Source organism: Meriones unguiculatus, chromosome 6 (assembly GCF_030254825.1).
Source record: "Meriones unguiculatus strain TT.TT164.6M chromosome 6, Bangor_MerUng_6.1, whole genome shotgun sequence".
Taxonomy (NCBI): Eukaryota; Metazoa; Chordata; class Mammalia; order Rodentia; family Muridae; genus Meriones; species Meriones unguiculatus.
This window is the reverse complement of record NC_083354.1, coordinates 20,155,395-20,175,168: the sequence shown is the minus strand read 5'-3', so window position 1 is coordinate 20,175,168 and position 19,774 is coordinate 20,155,395. Positions and strand designations below refer to the sequence as shown.

Below are 19,774 nucleotides of genomic sequence, written 5' to 3'. Positions count from 1 at the left end.
TTTAAAAACTTTTTAAAGGGCTTCAAAAATCTCCGTTTTATAAATTTTAACAGTCTTGTAAGTTTTAAAGTGCTTAAGACTTTAACAACTTCTTCAATAATAAAATTTAGGTTTCTTGTGATGCTCTGTGTCCTATTTCAATGTTATTCATTTTTATTTCATTTCATCCATATCTTATTTATCCTTTTTTTTACTAACTGAATGATTTTAATGTGAAATTTATTGCAATTCATATTTTTGTCTCAATACAGAATAAATTACTAATGTCTTAACTGTATTTAAAGGTACAAATCATACAGTTGTATGCTTTATGCAATATTTGTCAACAAGGTCAACTTTTTAAATCATTGTTTTGGTTATAGATTGGACTTTGATTGATCAAAATTTCTTTATTTTTCCTGATTTTTATCTTTTTGCTTTTGCTAAGAGTTACCCTATTTACATGTTTCTAGGTTTCTAGTTTTAGTTCTGTCTAGCATTTTGCTTTACATAAACACATACAAATTTCGACATGGTCACACATGACAGTTCTAGTATTCAGTCTCTGTGGGCCTATTTCTACTGTCTGTTGTATCTTCTCATTCTGCCACAGTGCTTCTTTGCCTTGTGATTCTGCTAAATTGGGGTTTGATCATCCTTATGAGAAAGTATTTGCAAGACACCTTTGAGGCTAAGCATTCTGTTCAGCCAGAGGGAGTCTGCTCTTAGCTGCCTAGAACCTGAGTACCTTTTAAATGAACTCTGTAGCTTAACAGGTTTTAGCCGTCTTTGCGGTGTTAAGCTGGACTGTAAATACACCATGGATGGCTCCTTCATTGTTCTGAAACATTTCCTGCTGATGTTTGTGGGTGGGCTGGGTTTACTTTGGCATGTCTCTCTCATTAAATCTGTAACTCCTGATGGTCTTAGATTGTTTGGAATATCATTAATCTCTCCATATAGAGACAGGGTTATTAAAACTTAGCCCAGGTTGCCTAGGTTTTAAACACTCCAAGGCTAGAGGATCCTCGGTGCTATTATTGTCTATGTGAATTCATAGCCTGTTTTTTTTTTTTTACTTTCTCCTTATTTGCAACACTCTCCAGAAGAGTTTTAAAGACAAGTGTTTAAGTCAGCACTTTTATTGCTTTGTGAGGGTTAGGTCTAATGTGCACATCTAGATCCTCTATCAACAGAAGCAGAATCTGGGTTTGAGAAATATGTTTTCAGAGAACATGCAAGGTTTAGAACATGATCTGGATTCATGTGATGTAGGGGTGGCGGTGGATAAAACATAAGAGAATTATTAATTCAGAGGTTTTTGTCCCATGCAACTGCATGATTGGTGGCACCAATGACTGTGTTGAAAAAAAGAAGTGAAGGAGGAGGTTAGAGCTCAGAATAACAGAAGAAAATCATTTATGTAGACTGAATTGTATGTCTGTTAGGCAATCAGTTGAAGATGTCAGGTAGTCCGCCCATTCCTATAGAAGCAAGAAAGGGAGAGAGGATAGCAATGTTGGGGGATAGCTAATGAAGTAGGAGAACATTTCAAATATCTCAACAACAAAAATCCCTTAGAATCTTTGAAGAGAATAATCAAAGTTTAGAATTAGTCACAAGACTTGAACAGTATCAAGGCCTTGAAGAGTAGGTCAGAGGAGACTAGGTCAGAAAGAATAGAAGATGATAGTTGCAGATCATGCTTACAGAGTTTTTTGGCAAATATATGTTGTAAAGAGAGAGACTTTGTGCTGAAAAGGGACTTTTGTTCTAAGATTGTAAATGTGAAATAACTTTCATTCACCTGACAAATTTCAAATATACAACAAGTTAAATGTTTAAGAGAGCAGAGTAGGCAGTATCTTTAAGGTAATAAATAGGTGTGGGTCTGGGCCTTAGAGTACTTACAATGTGGTTATTTGGAGGAGGTCATCTTTGGTTAGCACCCTATAGAAGGCCTGGGGCAAGTGAGTAGAAGGTAACTTATAAGGAAAGACTAATTAAGGAAACGTGCAAGATTTGCAAACACGCCCTTCAAGTGTGGCTTGTCAGCCGGTCTTTGCCCCATCCCTGTTCAGTTTCTCAAGAAGAGGTGTTGGGATTGGAGAGTCAAGTTAAACAGATAAGAATCTTTCTTATTCTCAGATGGCCTTTTTACTGAAATATTTTCTCTTGTTGCTTCTTATCTAGCTGGGCATTCCCCTGAACCACTCTAGATGTCATCCATGATGTCATGAGGTTGCTGGCTGTCCACATTGCAGCCCACAGACTTCGATATCCAGGAGTTCCGTAACAATGTCAGAGAGTTCTCTGGCCAAAGATAGGTGTCTTATCTGCTGGGTAGTGTTGACAATCTTATCAAAAGTGATATTTCCATTATGTCTAATGTTCTTCTACTACTTTCTGTTTCTTGGTGGCTGCTTTGGGGTTCTGATGATCAGGGCAGAGGCAGAGACCACCACCTCAATCTGGGCATGTCTCTTCTAGATGGTCAGTTTTATTCTAGTCCTCTGACCGTTCCACAGGTTGCCTTGCAACGTCATCACCAACTTTTTTTTTTGAGACAGACCCAGGGGACCAATCTTGAGGGCCAAGGCAGGTGTAGTGCCAAGCTCGCCCCCAGTGTACTTCAGATACGTGACTTTGATCTCTTTGGGATTGAACTTGGACAACATGGTGCCAGGCAAACCCAGATTTGGGACAAGAGGAGAAATTTGCACTGTAGCCTCCTGAGAGCCAAAAGCCAAATATCCAAATAAAGATGTTCTAAGTGACAGGAGAGATGAGCAAGAAGTACATGAGGCTTTTGCAAGAGTGACGGCTCATGGCATCAAAGATAGTGAGGATATACAAGAAATAATGAATGATGGAAACAGATCATGTGGCCAGGGAATCAGGGTCCTACACAATGTTTTGAGTGGGTGTGTCAGGGGAACTGATCTGGGAAGATAGATGAAGGGGTGTGAGGTTGGATGTTTTTGGCAATCATTAGGCTAGGATTTAACCACAGAAAGGGGTATGTGAAGAGAGATGCATGAGATAACAGATATTGAGGTTACCGATATATGATGATGATTACTGGATGGCAGAAGGGGGAAGGAGGAAGCTGATAAGCCTGGAGCTCAGGGAAGAAGTCACTGCAGTTAAGGTATCACGCGTGTGTCCATCTGATGAGCAGGGCACTTTTAAAAGGTTCTATTTTTATTTATGTGTGTGCATGCGCACACATGTGTTTGTGAGCGCAGGCACCACAGAGGCTAGCAGAGGGTGTCAGATCCCCCTGGAGCTGGAGCTACAGGCAGTTGAGCTGCTTGCTGTGAGTGCTGGGAACCAAACTCAGGTCCTGAGGAAGAACAGTTCTCTCTCCAAACTGCTGCACCATGGGTCCAGCCCCATGCAGTATACTCCTTACAACACCACGTGATTTCATCCATATGCAGAATCTAAAGGATGAACTCAGAGCAAAGCAGTAATAAGGAGAACTATCGTGACAGGATCCAGAATGGATGGGGAATGGATAGATGATGTTGACCAAAGGACTCAACATTTAATATTTTGAAGAAAACCATTCTGAGACATGATGATTATAGTTAATGGTGATGTGTTATATTCTGGAAAATTGCTGACAGATTTTAATTATGCTTACTGCAAAAATATAAATTACATAAGATTAATCTGTTAATTTGCTTCAGCCATTCCATCATATTTCAAAACTTTATAATATAAACCATATATAATGTTTTATCAGTTAGAATTGATTAATTGCTACTGTTTTGAGACAGGGTGGCTTGTTCTCAGGTCCATTCTCAGCTGGCTTTCTGTAGAACCCAGGCTCACCTGTAGAGGGATAGCACTGTTCACAGTGGGATGGACCCTCCTGCATTAATTAGCAACCAAGGAAATTGCCCACTGACATACTCACAGGCCAAAGTCAATCTGGGTAACCTTCCAGTTGGGACTCTGTTCTCAGGTGACTCTTAAGCTGTGTTAGTAAAAAACCAACCAGAGAAAAACACTATACACACCAAGGCCCTAATGCCTATTGTTGCTGCCTGAGGCTTAAAGAAAAAAACTCTTCATTATTCTGTGATTTCTTGCACGTGTGTGTATGAGTGTGTGCATGCATGTGTGTGTGTCCATGGGCATGTGTGTGCATGTACATACAGGAGAAGGCCTCACCTGTTGTTCTGTGGGGACTATTGATCTTGATTTTTTTTAGATAGGGTCTTTCGTGGGCTTGGGGCTTGACTATCTGGCTAGTCTGTGTGCCTAAAGAACACTTGGGCTCCCCTTGTCTTTGCCCTCTCAGGGCTGGGGTTATAGGTGTGCACCGCCACACCTGGCTTTTTAATGGTGCCAGGGAAAGAGCTCACTTCTTCATGCTCACGAGGCAAGCGCCTTCATGCCTGAGCCATCTCCCCAGCCAAACCTGTAACAGTTCTCGTCAGGGTACCATGTGGATATAGGACGCTTCACATCTATACTTTGTGCTGATTGCTGGTTATGTACATGCGTCTTTGAACGAAAGATTTACATAGTGCCCAAGTGGCTACATATAGAACTGAATGGGATGGAATGCATTCATTATCTAATTATGTAATTTTAGATTTTAATTTCCTGGGTCTCACCTTTAAGCTATCATATCAGATGTCTGAACTCAATTTTGTAAGTCTCTTTTGGCTATAAAATTCCCCAAACTTCTGGAATGTGGGGAGATGGCCCAGATGTGCCCAGATGTATTCCTAATGAATTCACTTATCCCTCACAATGAGCCTAGGTGGTGAATAATATCGTCCTCATTTGTGGATGAAGAAACTAGGGGTCACAGCAGCTAAGCAACCATCCTGATGTCACAGTTACGAAGGGGAAGAATGGAGAGGCAACCAGTGTCCCCCAAAACCAGTGCACACATTCCTCCTCCATCGCTGTCTCTCCCCAAACCTCTGCCTTAGCAATAATGGAAGATACATATTTTTGTTTTATTGGATTTCTTTTTCTGCCTCTTCACTAAATGGACTGTCTCAGGCTTAACCATGTCAGAGAAAAATCCCAAGGCTATTAGATCAGAAATCTGTCTCCAGCAGCTCTTCCTTGGTAGGCCCACGTTTGGCTGACTTTAATTCGTCATTCATTAAGCCTGGAGGAATGGAAGGAGAGACATCTTTGACTTTGCAGGAGCCAGAAGAGCAAAGTTATTGCCCATCCTCAGCGTAAGGCTTTGCTTGGGTTTGAGAGTCTGGCAAAGGTTCAGAGCTTTGCATTTTCTGTGAAGCTATTGCCCATTCCTGTCAGGAGATCAGTAAATTTTGAAAAAGATTCCAGAACTGATGGGTGAGTCACAGACGCCTGGACTCCATAGAGTCTTGCTTGCACAATGCAGTGTCCAGATAAAACCCTGTGTTCCCCGTGTTGCGTGGATGCTTGCCATCAACCCTGTAGGACTGGGTGTGGAATGCTGATGGACAGGAGCACAGGAAGTTGTAAAAAGGACATTTAGAGGTGTCTTCAGAGGGTTTCCTGAGGTAGGTGTGATTTCTTTCAAGTGACAACCAAATGCTGCTGAAACAAAGGTCCAACTATTTGCTCTCTTAAGGTACACAAGGGAGACCATGGTACCTCCCTCTCTGACCTTCACTTGAGTTTTCTTACAGGTCAAACAGAGACAACCTCGATAGGTCAGGCTGTAGTGGAATGAGATACTGTCACTCAAATGAAGTTGGCACATAGCAAACCCATCATACATGTAGGATGTGTGAGTGCATGTGTGTACATGTTCATTTGTGTGAGCGTGAGTATAGGTGTTTGCATACATATTCACATCTATGTATGTACATGTGGAGTCTGGGGTCCACACTGGGTAACTTCCTAGATTGCTCTCTAGCTCACTGTTTATAGACAGGGACTCTCACAGAGAAGCTCTCTGATTCAGCTAAACTAGTCATTGAACCCCAGTGGTCCTCCTTCCTGAACATACCTCCTTAGCACTTGGATTACAGACATATGTGTGGCTTAGACAAGCAAGCAAACAAACAAACATGGTGCAGTGGTTTATACAAGAACAGCCACATAGGTTCATGTTTGAATGTATGGTTCCCAGTTGGTGGAACTGTTGGGGAAGGATTGGAAGGTGTGGCCTTGTCAGAGAAGGTATGTCTATAGGGGTAGCCATTCAGGTTTCGAAAGTTATCTCTGACTTGTGGCTGTTGCCTTAACATGTAAACTCTCAGCTCCTGCTCCAGCACCATGCTTTCCTGCTTGCTGCCATGCTGTTCCTTTGGTGTTCCTGAGGACTAACCCTCAGAAACTGTAAGCAAGCTCCCAATTAAATGATTTCTTTTGTAAGTTGCTTTGGTTATGGTGTCTCTTCACTGCAACAAAAAAGTAACTAAGACACATGACTTCTGGGTATTGAACTTGGATCTTTGTGTTTATATGACTCTGTTCCTTCTCCTCTGTTATTACTGGTTTTATAAATAATAATGTTCTCAAAATTCCTCCAATGCTATCAATTGGCAGGAGAGTTTTAGAAAACCACTAAGCCCTTTTATTATTTTTTCTTTTTTTATTATTATTTTTTTACACTTTATTCACTTTGTTTCCCCTCATAAGCCCCTCCCTCCTCCCCTCCCGATCTCTCTCTCCCTCCCCCTTCTTCATGCATGCCCCTCCCCAAGTCCACTGATAGGGGAGGTCCTCCTCTCCTTCCTTCTGATCTTAGTCTATCAGATCACATCCAGAGTGGCTGCATTGTCACCTTCTGTGGCCTGGTAAAACTGCTCTCCCCTCAGGGGGAGGTGATCAAAGAGCAGGCCTATCAGATTGTGTCAGAGGCAGTCCCTCTTCCCATTACTATGCAACCCACTTAGACACTAAACTGCCATGGATTACATCTGTGCAGGGGTTCTAGGTTATCTCCATGCCTGGTACTTGGTTGGAGTATGGGTCTCTGGGAAGACCACTGTATTCAAATCTTCTAGTTTTGTTGTTCTCCTTGTGGGGTTCCTGTCCTCTCCATAACCTACTATTTCCCACTTCTTACATAAGATTCCATGCACTCTGCCCATCAGTTGGCCATAAAGTCTCAGTGTCTGCTTTGATAGTTGCAGGGCAGAGCCTTTCAGAGGCCCTCTGTGGCAGGTTCCTAGGTTGTTTCCTGCTTTCTTCTTCTGATGTCTATCCTCTTTGCCTTTCGGGATGGGGATTGAGCGTTTTAGTCAGAGTTCTCTCTCTTGATTAGTTTCTTTAGATGGACAGATTGTAGGTTTATCCTATAAGTCTATATGAGTGAGTATATACCGTGTGTGTCTTTCTTCTTCTGGGACAGCTCACTCAGGATGATCCTTTCCAGGTCCCACCATTTACCTGCAAATTTAATGATTTCCTTATTTTTCATTGCAGAGTAATACTCCACTGTGTAGATGTACCACAATTTCTGCATCCATTCTTCAGTTGAGGGGCATCTGGGCTGTTTCCAGCTTCTGGCTATTACAAATAAGGCTGATACAAACATGGTTGAGCAAAGGTCCTTATTGTGTACTTGAGCCTCTTTTGGATATATGCCTAGGAGTGGTATGGCTGGATCTTGAGGAAGCGCTATTCCTAGTTGTCTGAGAAAGCGCCAAATTGATTTCCAGAGTGTTTGTACAAGTTTACATTCCCACCAGCAGTGGAGGAGGGTTCCCCTTTCTCCACAACCTCTCCAACATGTATTGTCACTTGACCTTTTATTATTTATTTAAAAAAATATTTTATTATTGTGTGTGTGTTTGTGTATGCATGCATGCATGCGCATGAGTACAATGTCACCAGGGCCCATAAAAGGGTGTGTTATCTCTAGGAGCTGGATCAACAGGTGGCTGTGAGCCACCTGACATAGGTGCTGAGAACCAAACTCTGGTTGTCTGGAAGAACAGCAAATGCTCTTAACTATTGAGCCATCTCTCCAGCCCCTAAGCACTTTAAAAATAAACTGCATAAGAAGATTCTCTCCCAAGAATTAATGTTTTCATTTATCAAGAGATGTTCTGTGAAATGACAAGATCATTATGTCCAAAGCTCAGGCTTATTTGTAAGGAAAAATCTAGGGGGCTATATTTATTTGCATGGCAACAATTCAGTTCCTGGTGATTGTCAACATTCAGGTGTTGAGGATATGCTGTGATGATAACCATTGGTCCTATAAAGTCACTAGCTTCCTTCCTTCCTTCCTTCCTTCCTTCCTTCCTTCCTTCCTTCCTTCCTTCCTTTGTTTTTAAAGGGACTTCATCAACTAAATGAAATTATTGCTGTTTTTTAATGGACAGGACTATAAATTTTACATTGAGACATAAATTAGCTTCTTCTCAAACAAAAAGAAATTTCTGTGCTCAATAAATTTTAAACCTTGTTCAAAAGCAAAAAAAATTTAAATCATTCTGTACCTCATAGAGATCTGTGAGAGAAGAGAGAAACAAAAACTATGTAAACAATACACGTTCATCACCGTGATCACAGTGCTCTAAAGGGTTTGTTTTTTTTTTTTTTTTTTTTTTTCATTTATAAGTGCATGTGTGCTCACACACCATCCCTGGAAGGTAGAAGATGTTGTTGGATCCCCTGGAGCTGAAGGTACAAGTGGTTGTGAGCGGTCTAATGTGGGTGCTGAGAACTGAGCTCATATCCTTTGGAAGAGCAGCACGTGCTCTTAACCATTAAGCCATTTCTCCGCAATGTATATCCTCTACAGAGACAGTAATTCATGAATCTATCAAGTTCTTTTTTTTTTTTAATATGACAAGCAGTGTGCTTTGTTCTTTGGATTTACCCCTTCACTTGACTCCTATGATTTCACAATAAGATAGCTACTGTTCCAGCTCCTTCTTAGGTAAAGAAAGTTTGGACAGAGAAGGTGACAATTTAATCAGTGTTAGCCAAGTGACAATGCCAGACTGTTTGTCTCCAGAGCTTGGCTTTCCTGCCACAGTAAATATGGAGCAGAAGACCATGGACCTTGGAGACAGAACACCAAGGGGTTAGAGTCCTGACTCTGCCACTTACTGGTACATGACCTTGGCCACACTACATATTCAGTGTTGCTCTGTTGCAGACTTTGGCTGGTAGACAACTCTATATTGATTAGGAATGATGCCAATGGAGTCACTTCATGGCACTGCATAAAGAGCCCCGTATTCACTCATCAGTGAGGACAGGGATGTGCCGGTCAATGTGAACAAAGGGCCCTGGAGTTTGGATATGGAGGACTCTTCCAGATTTATACATAGCGTCCACTGATTTTTTTTTGTAACATACATGCTACCTCTGTAGTGAGGTATAACTTAATGTCCAGTTGTAACGAGAGACATGGACAGCAACTTACAAACGATGGAAGCTCGCTTCATCTACCACGGAATGACTTCACACTCTACAGCCAGTGTATACTTTAGCTTCCAGAGAACACCTGCAATCAGGCAAGTCATCGGATGTTCATGATGGAGTAGACCAATGCGCACACAGCAATATTCGTCACTGTTCAACATGTAAAAACATGGACAAAACTTAGTGAGCTGCAGTGACGGGCCTGGAGACGTAACAGCACAGTGGACTAGGACTCACACTCTTCACCACTCTTCAGAGTGCCGCCAGCTCTGAGTCGATGTGTAAAACTCTCTGTGGTTGTGATCACGTACTGACCTGATCATATTCACCAGGTAGGACATTGCACTGAATGGACCTCTAAAATAAGAACAGACAGATACAAAATAGATAGGGGATGTATATGTCAAGTCAATGCCAAAGAGAAACTCAACTTCATGCTAGAAATTACAAATATAAATTACAAATACAAATATAAATATATGCGATATATTTATATATAATATATATTTATAAATATATACATAGAGAGAGACAGTAGCTCAGTTTTGGTAGCAGAGAATTATCTGAAATATAACAAGTATTTCTTTATGGGTGGCATAATATTAAAGAATTTAAGTTTATTGTTGTGTTTGTAAGTACATACTAAGTTTTTCCTTAATTAAAAATTTAGATGTATATGTGTGTTTCCTTGTTGGTATGTGCATGTGACCTCAGAGGTCTAAACAGGATATTAGATTTTTCTGGATATGGAATTATAGGTGGCAGTAAGTTACTTGATGTGGGTGCTGGAGACCAAACAAGGGTCCTCCGAGTGGTCACTACATGCTCTTAACTGCCAGTTCCCTAGCTTCAGAAGGGTTCCATTTCATCGTTTAAAATTATTATTTAAATTTAAAACAAAGCAAACCTATGTAAATATCTGTTTTCTTGTTTCCCTAGGAGAAAAGTTATTTCTGCTGAAGTGGTTTAAAACCCAGATGTTGAGTCTATTCTTCATTAGCTTTGTTAATAACTCGACATGGAACCTGGATTTGATTTAGAGTACTTTTTATCCTTTCACAAACCGCATGGCTGAAAAACAGAATAAAGAGAAATGAAGCCAGGAAAAAGAAAAGAAAATATACATAGTTACTTAACATCCTTTTGGCATCTTTTACTTTTAAACTTCAGCTTTATTATGTTTAAAGCATGTCCTCATGCTGTCATAGACAGCTTCAATTTTTTTCTGATCTGACAATCTCTGTCTTTCTGCTGGGGTGTTTACAGCATTTACATCTAGTACAATTATTAATATGTTCAGGTTCACCTGACTGTGTGTTTCCTATTTTTCCCATTTGCTATTTTCTTGTTTACAGCTATTCATTAACTTCGGGGGAGTGGAGCATGTGTTACAGCATGTGTGTGGTGGTCAGAGAACAACGTTGGGAGTTAATTCTCTCCCTCTACTATGTGGACCTCTGGTTTTGATCAGCCTTGCTGGCAAGTACCTTCACCCACAGAACCACCTGATCAGTCTCTGTTCTTTTCTTTCTTCCCTTTCAGACTGACTGCATGGGTTAATGATTCTGTCATTTCCATTGTTAACTAATCAGGCCTTGTTCCTTACTCTCACCTTTAGTGGTTGCTCTAGCATTTACAAAATGCATTTTTACCCTACTAAGGTTTCCTTTGTACATCATTGTACTTGGCAGCAGAGGTCTCGTGTTCATTTACTCTTGGAGCACAGGCAGCATAAAGCAAATAGGTATATGCATCAAGCGAAATTAGTGAATAAGACATGGCAAAAATACAGCCAACAAGTCATTAGCTGGGATGGATTACTTTTCATTGTGGAAATATCTGCACCTGTCTCTGCATCAATTCTCAGCACATTTTATTATAATTAATTTTTATAATTAATTTTTCTCCTTCCTTTTCCTCCACTGACTTAGAGAAACCCCACACACAACAAGAAGAGCATGTGCTCCAGAACAAGGCCACAGCAGGTAGTCTAAGCTACTACTTTTAATAGTATGGCTTTAGAATTCGCAAGCCTCGGTTTCCTCCTCTGTAAAAGGAGGGTATTACCATCTATATCTCGGGAATTTTATGAGGCCAAATTGTGTCATGTATGTAAACTCTCTGGCAACAGAGAGTTCATGTAGCTTTTACCTGTCTTTAGTAACGTTTAGGTATCTTCCTTCTGTCAAATCTATCTTGGATGTCCTGGAGGGAAAGCCTGGTGGTTAGGAGCACACACAGCTCTTGCACAGAACCTCAGTTTGGTTCTCAGCACTCACAATGGGCCCCTCAGCACTGCCTACATGTGACCTATCGCCCTCTAATGGCCTCCATGGTCACCTGCAACCATCTGCACAAGCACACACACATAAAACTAAACATAAAGTTTTAAATAATTTATGGTGGTGGTAAAACAAATTTTGATTTTTTCCCCCACCTGTCTTTCCCCTGTGGTGGCTTTCTTTATCAGAACAAAACAACCACGGTGACAGCAACGGAGCAACAACAATAAAAAGGAGTCAGGATTTCCATCTTGTCTTTTGGAAATACAGTATGAGATATATTCCACAGGTTGTTGAACCTCAGTTTCCTCAATGAAACAGAGATAGCTTTGCTAACTTTGTTAAAACTTTCCAAGAGCATCTGAGAGGATAGTAAAACTCATATTTCAAAATGGTTCTAAACAACAGTATGATCATTATTCAAATGTGTGTGTGTGTGTGTGTGTGTGTGTTCTCATGCTGTGTACATATCTATGTGCAGATGCACGTGCACTCGGAGGCCGGAGGTCAACCTTGGGTACTGTTTTTTGAGACACTCTTCACCTTGTCTTCTGAGGCTGGGTCTCTGGTTCAGCTGGGCTGGCTTGCCATCAAGGCCTGTGGGCCTTCCTGTCCTTGCCTCTCTATCACTGGGATTCCAGGCACATGTCACACGCTTGGCTTCTTCTTTTTTTTTTTTTTTTCAATGCAGTTTATTCAGGAACCTTGAACAATCATCTGACCCTGGGGAAAGCCAGCCCACTTTAAATAGCCTCTGGGTAGCCAACCTCAGCATGCCACGTTGGCAATGCAGATAGGTCCACATACATGGAAGCAAGCCAGATCCTCAGCCTTAGCCAAATGTGGAGTTGTTTGTGACAGAGAGCACTCACCATCGGGAAGGTGGAAGGCGGAAACCAGCTCCATCTTTCAGGAGCTGCATTACGCAGCTCTCTACAGTTCCCCCTTTTTGTTTTGGACGCATCAGGCAAGAGTAGAGGTCTGATCTCTGATATTAGAAATAAATTGGGACTTTGTACTGATGTTCATTTAGGTGTCATCCACCCAAAGAGCATCAGACCCGTCTGATACCTTTTTCTCAGAGGCGGGACCTGGGGCATCAACCCGCATGCAATCAGACATGCTCTTCTCTGGGTCCAAAGCGGCTGACCCTGAGTGCAGTGCTTAGCCTCGCATCCTGAGCATAACATTTTGGCTTTTTATGGTAGCCAACCATGCTTGGGGAGACTGTCTTGCTTCAATGGCTGTAAAGGCCTGAATGGTCATGGCTGCATTACGCTGTTGTGAGACTCTAATCTTGCATATATACCACAGGCAAACCAAGGTGACCAACACCAGAAGGCCTGCTAATGCTCCCATGCCCGCCCATTCCTTCAGATGATTCATGGCTGCAGCAATCCATGATGATAATCCTGTGGCTAGTCCTGCGTCCACTCTGGTAGAATTTACCATGACAATGGCCACTCTCAGCTGCTCCATCGTAGTATCGAATTCTCCAGTCCAATTACCTAAAATATAGCTAGACAATTGTTTAGACAGATTTGCAGCACAGGGAAAATTCTCATGTTGTATGCTAGTGACTCAAAGTCCAGCATACTTTCATTGACAGCCAAGTTGAGCGATTTGCCATAGGGTATCAATTTGCTCCTGTACGAGGTCAATCCTCTGATTGAACACCATCAAACCTCCTTTTAGTTGAGCATTAATTCCTTTTTGTACATCTAAGGCATGAGCTACATTGGCTAAAAGGTTATTCAGGGTCTGAGCAGTCTGCCCAGTATGACTAATGCCGTGGTGGTAGCTCCAACAGCCGCCAATGAGATGGCAGTAACAATGGCAGCTGTAATTCTTAAGTGGCTTCTGGAGACTGATCTTGGGTCCTCATGCCTGAATGGCAGTGGCTTTCTTGGTAGAGTCATCTTCCCAGCCCCAAATATAAGTTAAACAAGAATGGTGATGGTAAACTCCGGAGTTTGTCGTCATGGATTTATCCAAAAGTCCTGTAGGCTCTCTCCTCAGGGACTTTGCAGGGTAGTGGAAGGAAATGGGTGAAAATGGATGGGGCTATACATGTCAACAGCACATGGTATGTTATTGTCTCATATAGGACTCCAACAGAGTGTACTAAGCTGAAAGAAAGAGCCTCGTGGATCGAAGGATTCAAAAATGCTTCTACCTGTGCTATAGACAAACACTAGGGTTTTACAGACACATTCGAGCTGAGACTTGTGAGTAAAGGTGAAGGATGGGAGGTGGAAGAGATGGATGACAGTAGCAGTCAACAGTAAGACAGACGATGACAATGGGAACGTCGGGGGCACGCCAGAGGAAAAGAGCCTCTGAAGCACCAGAGGCTGCCTGTATTTGTGCCAACAAATACATAAAAAGAGTTGTGCCAAAGACGGCTTTCAAATTTGAGTGAGGCTCCACCCTTTCCATGTCATCTGAATGAACAGGATGTTGTCCTGTGCTAGGGCGGACAGGCTGCAGACAGGTACATGTGGTGCCTTTGGGAAGCCCCGGGGCACAGTGGCAAAGGTCATCATGTCTATCCGCACCAAACTTAAGAATAAGGAGCATGTGACTGAGGCTCTGCGAAGAGCCAAGTTCAAGTTCCCTGGCTGCCAGAAGACCCACATCTCAAAGAAGTGGGGCTTCACCAAGTTTAATGCAAATGAATTTAAAGGCATGGTTGCTGAGGAGCGGCACATTGCTGATGGTTGTGGGGTCAAATATATCCCCAATTGTGCTTGCCTGGACAAGTGAAGTGCCCTGCATTCCTGAGGGCATCCACAGTGTCCTCCTCTACCCTACCCAATCGTGTTCAGTAAGAAACCTCAAATCTGCCTAAAAAAAAAAAAAAGATAGCGATATTGAGGAAGACAGCTGATGTCAGATTCTGGGCTTCACACTCATGTGAACATATGTACACTCAAAGACAAGTGAACATGCACACACACACACACACACACACACACACAGAGAGAGAGAGAGAGAGAGAGAGAGAGAGAGAGAGAGAGAGAACAAAAGGAAAAAGACAGCCAGAGGCATTTCTCTGACCTTTCCTCTCCATAGCCTCTCTGCCCATCTTTATTGACCTGGTTCCCTTCACAAGGGAAAAGAGGCAGCAAAGTTTCACAGTGAAGTAAAAGCTATTTTAAGTTCTCATTTTAAACAAGCTACTCGGGAAAAATTGCATTTCATTTACCATATGTCATAATGGCTCTCGACAGAATAGGGAACTATTAGAACCAAGTAACTTGAAGATCCAGGCAGGAGATAAAAACTTCATCAACTCAAAACACTCCAGTAGCTGGGAGAGGACTCTGGGTAAAGTGCCTGCTGTAAGCAAGAGGTCCTGAATTCCGATCCCCAGAACTCACATGCAAAAGCTGGGCCTAGTGGAGCACCTGGAAACTCAGGGATATGGAGGCAGAGACAAGAGGATCCCTGGGTCTCACTGGCTAGCCAGTCTAGCTGAGAAAAGGTGAACTCTGGTTCATGAGAGATCCTGTCTCAAGAAATAAGGTGGATAGCAATTGAGAAAGACAGTCACCGTTGACCTCCAACCTTCACACATGGCTGCATATATGTACACACATGCATGAATGGACGCATGAATGCATGCACACATATACACAAAACAGAATTCAAGGATAATGCCTAATGGAATATTTTACTTAACCTACAGCTAGTTTTGTTAACTTGCCAGGCATGGATTCAGTTGATAAAACAAATCTGGCCTGGGCATGGTGGTACATGCCTTTAATCCCAGAACTCAGGAGGCATAGTTAGGCCAGTCTCTGTGAGTTCAAGGCCAGCCTGCTCTACATACTGAGTTCCAAGCTAGCTAGACCTGTCAAGAAAGAGGGAGGTAGAGGAAGGAAGGAAGGAAGGAAGGAAGGAAGGAAGGAAGGAAGGAAGGAAGGAAGGAAGGAAGGAAGGAAGAAGTAGGGAGAGAGGGGAGGGAGGAAAGAAAGGAAGGAAGAACCCGAGGAATTCAAAAAGAAATTTTAGATTAGCTCTCAGTGTGAAATGGCCTGTCTGTTCAATCAATGTCCTAAGTGGTTGATCATGTAGACAGAAGAGTGGACACCTGGATATTCTCTCTTTACTATTCTTCTTTCCCGTTTATTTATTCATTTGTGGGAGCAGCAGAAGACAACCTGTGTACCAGATTCCTGTTCACTTTCAAACCCACCCCAGCCAGGACTTCCAGGCTTCTCTTTGTTATTTCTGCCCACCTCCTTGAGCAGTCGATGTGGGTTAATGTCCTCTCTGGTCAGGAAATGCCCTGATAACTTGTTTATTTCTCAAGGACAGTGCTTGCTGATGTGGGCTGAGGAGCTCAGACCACCTGTACCATGCCTGACAAGTTACCTTTTGCCTGGAATATGTGTCTTAAGTTTTTGTGTCATAGGAAGAGGGAAAACAGGCAGGAGAAAGAAAATACATTTTTTTTTGCATATCAGAAAAATTACATAAATCACCACTTATAAAATTAAATGAAAGAACTTATTTTGTATTTCATTATAAAATAAGTAGAAATTGAACCAAATCAAATTATAGAATTTCAATTTCCTCCTAACCCGAAGAACCTTTTCTTTAAAAAAAAAAATCATTTCATGGTATTATTTTTCTTCTCATTGCAGCTTTCATCAGGATGTTAAACTGCTTCCATTGTCAAGCAGAGGACAGTAGGCATTGGAATCTATGCCTCCGCTTCCAGAAGCCTCACAAATATGAGTTCTGTGCTGAGCTCTCTTTGGGGAAATAGGTTCAGTGGATGAGTTCTCCTTATTGTAGAGAGAAAAGTGGAATTTCTGAGACTTCATAGCAGCCAAACTCCCCTCTGAAGAGCCTTTGAGGTGAGTGGAATGAGTCAGAGGCACACAGACCACTTTCTGCTCCAAGTGCCTCAGGGCTTAGAGTGTTGGACTAAGTGTGTTTTAGGTGTTTCCCAGTACAGAATTGGGGGAAGATATCCTGCTGTTGCCTGAAGCGCTTTCCCAAGCTCAGCCGGTACTAGATCCAGCTGCCAGACCTTCTCCTATTCTTCCATAGGAGATGCAAAGGGGCCAAAACTCAGCCTGTGCTCAGAGAGTGGGTGTCATATATGTACTATGGATTCACAGGTGACAGCGCTTATTGGAAGGAAGAAGGGAAGGCAGGGAGAAAAGGATGAAGGAAATCTAGAAGGAATGGAGTAAGTTAGGAAGGAAATAAAGAAGGAGGGAAACAGGAAAGGAGGAATGAAGTAAGTTAGGAAGGAAGGAGGGTAGAAGGAAGGGAAGGATGGAGGGAAGAAGGAAGGACAGGTGAGAGTCAGGTACAAGAAAGGCTTCAGGCATGAAGACTGCTAGTGATGTCACTAGCTCAGTGCTCAGTGTGTGGAAATTCATCAAGTTAATTATTTGTAATATATGGGCTTTTCTAGCCTGTATCACATGATCCTGTAACGTTTTAACACTTTGTGAAAGAGCAGTATGTGCACATGTGATAAACAGCATGGCCAGAAGCAGCTTAAGGGAGACAGCTTATTTTGGCGTATGGTTCCAGAGGGCTAGAATCCATATGGCAGGGATGGCATGGCAGCAGAGGCCAGCTGGTTGCATTTGAACTTCACATGGGAAACAGAGCAGAAACTGGAAGTGGGAAGAGGCTGTAGACTCTCAGAGCTGGTGCCCAGTAACATGCTTTCTCCAGCATGGCTCCAGGTCCCCAGAAGTTCCGGAACAGCACCACCAGCAGGGAACCAAGTGTTGAAATGCACGAGGCTGTGGAAAGGACATCTCACTCACACCGCAAAGTGTGCACATGTATGAATGTTTGCCCTTGTTTCTGTTTCTGCGCATTTGCATAGTGCTGTGTGGGTTTTGTCTTTACTTTAAAACTCATTAAGGAGATTTGTTGTTTTCAAATAAAATTTCAAACATTCAATTTTTACCAATAAAGATACAGGAGCCAGATGTTGGGGTAAAAGCCTACTAGCTCAGAGAGGCAGACAGCACCCAGATGACCTTCCTACTCAGTCAACATAACAGAAGGAAAAAAGCCCTTCTCTTTCTCTATGTTGTCTTAAATACTTTTCAACCTAATGCCCCTCCTTGCTGTCTTTTCTTATGTTCACTCCCTGTCAATTGGTTGTGTGCTCTGCTTCTTGACCTACAGTTGACTTTATTTAGCTCTTGTTTACAGAAAGCTCTTACTTTAAAGGTATGTGCTAGGGCTGAGCTACACCACAACAAGAAACAAGATTTTCCAGTTTATGATCTCAGGGTTCACAACATGATCAACATTGTGTAACAGAGATTTGTGTCTGTTTTTTTTAAGTGCTTATTTATTTTTATCTATGTAGATGTGTGTGTGAACATGAGTGCATGGAGGAAACCCTCAGATACAAGAAGAGGAAGTAAGGTCCTCTGGATCTGTAGTAAACTGGCAGTTGTGATTCTCTCACTGTGATTGCTGGGAATTGAACTCAGATCCTCTGGAAGAATAAGAAATGTTCTTAACCACTGAGCCGTGGCTGCAGCTCTCTGCATTTTTCTAAGATGGCATAGAAATAATTCATTCTGTTACATATTTAAACAATAATTGATTTATCTAGCTCATAGCTATTCACAGCAACTTATACTATCTGTATAAGTTATTACATATATTATGAATATACTATATAAAAGTCATGCATGTATCAGTATATACTTGTATCAACCTGTGTAATTGCCTTAGCAAATGCTAAATTGGTCACTAATTTCTACATGTGTTGGCATATTCATGTATTAAAACAATATCTTTTTGTCTCCTACAAATGGTGAATGTTCTGTTCTTACATATTTTTTCCTTTTGCCAGCAGGATATATTCTCATCCTTTTCCAGTGTGACTGATATGACATGTAAAAAGTACCACCTGATAGTTTAATCTATATTAACCACTTTATTATTTTAATAATTATGAAGAAGTCATTCTAGGTGTTTAATATCCATTGTGTTTAGTTTTCTGTAATGTTCTTATTTTATGTTTTTGTTTTGAGTTAAGACTTGCTTATTGTCTGAATCTTTAAAAATTAATTTATTTTTAAATGTATGTGTGTGTGCCTGCCTGTGTGTATGTGTACCACATTCACGCACTGCCTGCAGAGGCCAAAAGAGGGAGCCAGAGCCCCAGGATCTGGAGTTATAGGTGGTTCTATGCAACCTAATGTGGACACTGGGGATTGAAACCAGGGTCCTCTGCAAGACCAGCAAGAGCTCTTAACCACTGAGCCATTAGCCCTACCACTTGCTTCTTTTTTAAAATTATGATATAATATATGTAAGCTAAAAGTTTCTGTTTTAACCAATTTTAAATGTAGGCATCATCGGCCTTGGGTGTGTTCTCTTGGCTGAGGACCAACAGCTGCAGCCATTTCCAGAACTTATCCTCCAAATGGAAACTCTATACCCATTAAACACCAACTCCTCATTTCCTTATTAGTTTTATGAGCTTTCTATATATTAGGATAATTTATGGTTTGCTGTGTAAATCCTCACAGTCATTCTCTGAAGTAGGCAAGGGCTTTTATGATTCACTTTCAACAGACTTCCTCTTGGCGCTTAACTCATCAGCTCTTACCAAGGTCACCAGTGACCTCTATATTCTCCAATCCAATAAGTGAGTTGTGTTCTCACCTTACCTGCTGGTTCAGCAGAATTTGACACAATTGATCACATCCTTCATTCTAGTTAGACCTAATTTTTTTTCTCCACTTGGAATCCAGGCTGCCAGGAAGCTTTGGTATTTGTTTATCTATCTATACATATGAGTCTCCTCTCTTGACTCTACTCCAGGTCTTCACACTTTAGAGACTGCCCCTCTCCCCCCACCCCCGCCCGAGGCTCAGGCCTTGCATGGTCTTCTTTGCCTGTGCTTACTCCCACAGTACTCTCCTTTATCTCTGGCTTTCAGCGTTCATCTATATTCTGGTGTTACATCATTTGTGAATCCCATCTCTGTATATCACATGTGTACACTTGACCTGCTTACCCAGTATTTTCACATGAATGTTTACTCAATTTATCAAGAATAATTCCTGTTTCTGATTATAGTAGAACAAACCAATTGAACTGCCTTTCATACAGATAACAATTTAAATAAGAGAAATTTGGGCTGAGAG

At 41.8% G+C, this 19,774-nt stretch overlaps 1 pseudogene; it reads right to left on the bottom strand.

Moving 5' to 3' along the window:
- Nucleotides 1-2,164: 2,164 nt before the first annotated feature.
- LOC110549614 (large ribosomal subunit protein uL11-like) lies at nt 2,165-2,657 on the bottom strand (annotated as a pseudogene).
- Between the last annotated feature and the right edge of the window lie 17,117 nt (nt 2,658-19,774).